Here is a 5,841-nt window from a genome sequence, read left to right on the forward strand (position 1 = left end):
ATGTGGTTAAATCAGCTGTAGATAGGAAATAATGTATTGGAGAATCCTCATTCATTGACTCTGTACAGCTAATCCATTATGTCTCATTAGAAAGTGTAGCCTCCCTTATCTTTAATAGAGATTTGTGGCCAGTCACGTTACCAATTTCCTCTGTTAAGGTTCACAGCCTTTTCTTACCCTTCAAAAGCTCTTTTAGGATATGTGGTATGTTCTTTTATTTAGTAGATAAGATATGCTTGTGCTTTGGGGTTTGGTTTGGTTTTGGCATTAATTTTAATTTGGCCTCTGCATGAAAGCACAATTGAATTTTTTTGAAATCTTGCTGGATAGCTACAGCTACTTGATATGAAAAGATGACTTAACTACTTTTGTCTCTGTCATCATTTAGAGCATTATCTGTTCTGTAGCAGAACACATGATAGAAAAGTCTTCTTTTCAAATATCCGTTACTATGACAGATGAAATGCACTTTTTAAAAAGCTCTTAATGTATGGATATTGTTGTCAGAGCATACTATATTTCTTGAGTAGTTTTGGTTTATTTTCCCACAAGTCTTCTGTTTGTAACCCAGAACCTTTCATGGGCATGCACAGCTCTTAAAAATGGTTTTCAGGAACGTTTTGTTACGTTTGTCCAGCACTTTTAAAGACATTTAAACAAGCCACTGATGTGGCCGGTTGGGGGTAACTGATTGGAACCACACCTGAGCCAGGTGTGCCAGCCAAATGTGGGCAGTAGTGCTGCAAGGACTTGGCGCCATCTCGTGCTCAGATTTTAAATAACACTCCACTCTGCCCGAGAGTTTTTGGGATGAACGTTCTTGGCTCTCAGGGAAATATTGCCTGGGTGTGTTGAGGCATTTTGTAAATTTTGGGGGTAACAAGCCTACTATAGTAAATTAAAAGCTCGTGGAGAGCAGCTGAAATCTTCTCAGGCTACTGATAATGGTTGTATTTGCTCTCACTGTCAGGCAAAGGCCTTGTAGTTCTGGCTTGAAAAAGAGAGCTTATGTTGTGCATTAGTATCTGAATGTGTGTAGAGAATACAGTCCCACACCAGCTGTTATTCCACTCACTTTGGGGAGACCGTGTGGAGTCATGGGACTTGTTTCAGTCAGACCGAACTCACAACATTAGGGGATTGGACATTTGTCTAAGTTTGTTGCATTAAAAAGTTACAGGAAAAAAACATGCTAGAAAGCATTGTGAGTTACATAAGATGTTATTAGGCATTTTCTTAACTGAAATGATATCCATTCTTCTATTATATCCTCGTGAAATCTTCAAGCCAACATTTGGGTTTGATTCAACTAAGTCTTTCTTTTTTTTTTTTTTTTTGTGGTAATAGACACAAAATCCTGTACCTTCAAACACAGGAAAGAATATAACAGCAGAAAAATCCCAAGTTCATCTTACCTGCAAGCTTTGAGGCAGGAGACAGGGGTCTCTGTGCACTCTTTTTCCCAGATAATGGGGACTTCTCTGTGTGATTGTGATGGTTCCTGTCACACAGTTCTCTTTCTTGCAGTCGTACATGCAGGCACAGCAAGTCATGCCTTCCCCTCTGTTCTAGAGGCTCAGGCAGCTCTGTCTGAGGTGGTTTGGTGTCACAATTCAGTTAGTCTGATGAACAAATGCTCTGTGCTTGCTTAGCTGCAGAAACGGGCCATGGGGTGTGACTTGTCACAGCTCTCAGACAGCGAAGATCGGCTTAAGCCACATTCATCCGAGCTCAACATGAGCCAGAGCAGACAAGGTCAGTCCCTGTGACTCAGCTGATACCCAGGAACCCGGTCACATGCCTGAGCTCTTGGTTTGTTTGCTGATCAGCTTTCTTTTGGTGATTTCTGATGTTTGCTAGGATGTGACTTCAGAGAGGGTGAATGACACCTTCTGTGGAGATTAAAGGAGAGTGGGCAGCCGCAGAGCTGGATCTTTGCTCCTACACATCTTAAAATTACCTTAAGGTCAGTCTGCAAGCAGTCACTAAGGTCTGTTGCAAAGAAAGCCAAACAACCAACCAAAAAACTCAGCTCCAAAAGCCAAACCAACAACAGAATAAAGCAGCAGGTCCCTATCTCTGATGCTTGTCTTGGACCCAGTGGCTGATCACCTGCAGGAGTGAACCACAGGGTGCATGGCCTGGAAATTATGAGTAATTGACTGGGACTGACAAATCAACAGGAACACCCAGATTTACAGGTTCCCCAGGGACACAGAGCTTGTTTTTACACAACAGAGATTTCCTGTCAAAGAATCCTTCTTGATTCTTTCTTTAATCTGAATTTTAGCTATTTCTCCATTTCCTTTGTTCCTCTCTCTATCTTCAGAGATAAACTTTGTGTTTTTCTGAAACTTGATCTGGCACCTAAGACTTGTTTTGTGCATTCACCAGACTGCTGTTTTTCAACTTTTCTCCACTCTTGTGGATTTTCATTCTGGTTTTGTTTGTTTGCCTTTTTTTTTTGTAGGCTAAAGTGTCTCTCCTCTCTGCCTTTCAGCTATAAGCCTGTTTTGTAGATGACTGCCCACATCCTGGTCACTATACTTTCATTTGATTTCTGAAGTAACCAAAGAAATTTCTCCTGATGTGCTTTATTTTTTAAATAGTGATCTAAAGTCCATAAAACCTCACTAGAAATGTTAGTTTTCCAGTGTATGGCCTATAAAGTTAGAGCTAATTATCCAGAAAGAAAATGAATTTATGATGATAAAGATTTGAATTTATGGCAGATTTTATGTAAATTTGAGAGCATTAGAGGGGACTATAAATATTGTCAGCCCCTTTAAAACTCTCCTTTCTCTTGTATGGCCAAAACAAACCACCTTGCCCTCTTCACTCAAGTTGAGATACATGTCTTGTGTACTTTATGGTCTCTGCATGGATCTTAACACAAATTAAAGTCTCGGTGTGTGTCTCTATGCTTGGAAATAAATCCAAAGCAAAATCTTCTCTCTGTGAGCTGCCTGTGTTTCCATTTAGGAAACCACAGACATGTTCTTTATGCTCTTCTCACAGGCACTCAGCAATAGGACAAGGGGGCACAGGCTCAAGCTCTGCCAGGGGAAATTTAAGTTGGAGATCAGAAAAAAATTCTTTACAGACAGAGTAATCAGGCATTGGAATGGGCTGCCCAGAGAGGGGGTGGATTCCCCATCCCTGGAAGTTTTTAACCTGAGCTTGGCCGTGGCACTGAGTGCCATGATCTGGTAAAGGGACTGGAGTTGGCCCAAGGGTTGGACTTGATGATCTTGGAGGTCTTTTCCAACCCAAACAATTCTATGATTCTATGAATCATTCATTCTGCCCCCATCCCATAACGGGAGATGAACTGGACTCCAGCTTGGGGGTAGAGGCTGTCCAGCCTTCATGCATCTTTATCCAGCCTTGGGAGCGGGTGGGGAACCAAGTGAAGTGCCAGCAGAGCCTTCTCAGGCAGGTTGTGTTTAGCCTGATCACGGTGCCACAGCTGCAGCAGTTTGGGTTGATTCTGAGAAAACTTGTGTTTCACTTCCAGTGACCTCTGAATCCTGTTGTGATTTCACATTGATTGCAGCTCTGTAAGTCTGTACGTGAACTTGTCTCTGTTTGAAAACTAAAAGTTTTCTTTTGTGCTTTGCTATAATTTCTGTTTGTACAAAAGCTCCCAGGATTAATCACAGGAAGAGTTATTTATGAACACTGTGAATTTTGACACTTGGAAAGTTAGCAAGCCCTTGCAGGTAAGTTGTGGTTTAATTTTTTTATACAGATTCAAACTTAAATTTAAGATGTATATGTTACTGTGTGTTATCATATTTTATACTTTGCATCTTCTTATTGTGAACTTTCTTTGACTTATATTAATAAATAGTCTTTCAAAAAATCCTTTCTGAACAGGAAATAATTATGGTCAATCATATTTTTTGTGGCTCTGATACTTGTTTTAGGAGAAGTGCTGTGATCTTGATATGGAACTAGGGGTTTTTTGGTGTATTTATAATCATGCTGATCTTCATTTTTCTCCTAAATATGAATTTATGTCAAGTCAAAAGAAGCACCCTAGAATCAAAAACCTGCTTGTATGATAATGGCATCCAGACCTGAATTGTGTCTCACAGATTCAGTCTGAGCAATGTTTCACTTTGGATTTTGTAAATTATTTGGGGTCTTTTTGCTGTTAAGATGTCTTCTGTGCTTTTTAGGTGGTGTACTCAGGTAAAGGTTCGTTTCTTTCAGGCTTCTTTAGAAAACTCCTTTAGTCTTAAAGCCCAGTTCACCATTGATAGAGAACCTAAAACTCTGGCTTTATTCAGTGCAATTGTACACAGATGAAATATTTGTTCCCCTGAAGTGATGGAATGAATAAGGATATGAATTTAGCTTCTCTATCTTGCTTGAGCATTGTCAGATATCAGGATTCTCTTTCTGTGTACATACCACATTCCTTTTTTTAAAAGTATTCATACCTTGTTTATGAGCATTCCTGATTGTTTTTCTGGTTAGTCAGTCATGTGGTGCTTTATTTCCTCACCAAAGAGTCAAACAAATTCTTTTAGCATAGACACAAACAGGAGTGAAATTAAAAGTCATGTTTATGAATACCAATATCTATAGTATATGCTAATATAATAGTGTTGAAATCAATTTTATGTTGTGAGTAATATCAGACAAATAAAATGACAGCTAAAGTAAATTTAAATAATTCACCAAAAAGTCTGTTTATGGATTTAATCAGCACCTTCCTTGCCCTGAAGTTCCATTAGAGGGTGTGAGTAAAATCATATCTACTAAGATAAACTACAGCTGAATTGTGCCACCTGGATTTCAGTGCTCTGCTCTGACTGATGAACCTCTGGAGGTTTATGTTGCAGAAATAGCTGGACGGCGGTAAGCGGGGAGAACTTAAATGTTTTCATTTAGAAAAAGTTCTCTTCTGCTTTTCAAGGAAAAGGTGGTGCTGTTATGAAATAAGTTTAAGATATATGGTTGTAGCATTTTGATTTCAGCTGGAAAACTATAATTCCTCAAATGAATAGTTTTGTATTTGTACTCTTGTGTACCTTTTTGTTTCCTGTTCATGTACGTGTACTTGTGCAGGTCAAAACATACAAGTATCTGATTATTGCCAACATACTTTGAATTGCTTGCATAGGAGAAAATGTACATCCTTTATACTTACTGCTTAGTAAAATTAACATTGCTTTTGGTAAAATTTGATAAGAAAAAAAGATTTATTCAAAGTATGTGTTTAAAGTTCTGGGCCACTCACTACAAGAAAGACATTGAGGTGCTGGAACGTGTCCAGGGATGAGGAATGGAGATGGTGAAGGGTCTGGAGCACAAGTGCTATGACGAGCAGCTGAAGGAGCTGGGGTTGTTCAGCCTGGAGAAGAGGATGCTCAGAGAGACCTCTGCAACTCTCTACAACTCCCTGAAAGAAGGTTGTGGTGAGGAGGAGTTTGGTCTCTTCTCCAAGCAACTATTAATAGGGCAAGGCCTCAAGCTGCACCAGAGGATGTTCAGGTTGGATATTAGAAAAAATTTCCTTACTAAAAGGGTTGTTAAGCATTGGAATGGGCTTCCCAGGGAATTGGTGGAGTCACCATCCCTGGAGGTCACAAAATGAGTGGACATGGCACTTAGTGCTGTGGTTTAGTTGGTGTGGGGTTGTTTGGTCAGAGATTGGACTTGATGATCTTGGAGGTCTTTTCCAAGATTAGTGATTCTATAATTCTATATCATATAATTTATGGTGGGTGAATTAATGGTATTTCTTTGAAATTTAGTGAGAAGTTATTTGTTGACAAGACTGACTAGGAATACAGTGGTAGCAAATGTGCAGTAAGACTGGGAATTTGG

The sequence above is a fragment of the Pithys albifrons genome, chromosome 6 (genome assembly GCF_047495875.1).
Source record: "Pithys albifrons albifrons isolate INPA30051 chromosome 6, PitAlb_v1, whole genome shotgun sequence".
Taxonomy (NCBI): domain Eukaryota; kingdom Metazoa; phylum Chordata; class Aves; order Passeriformes; family Thamnophilidae; genus Pithys; species Pithys albifrons.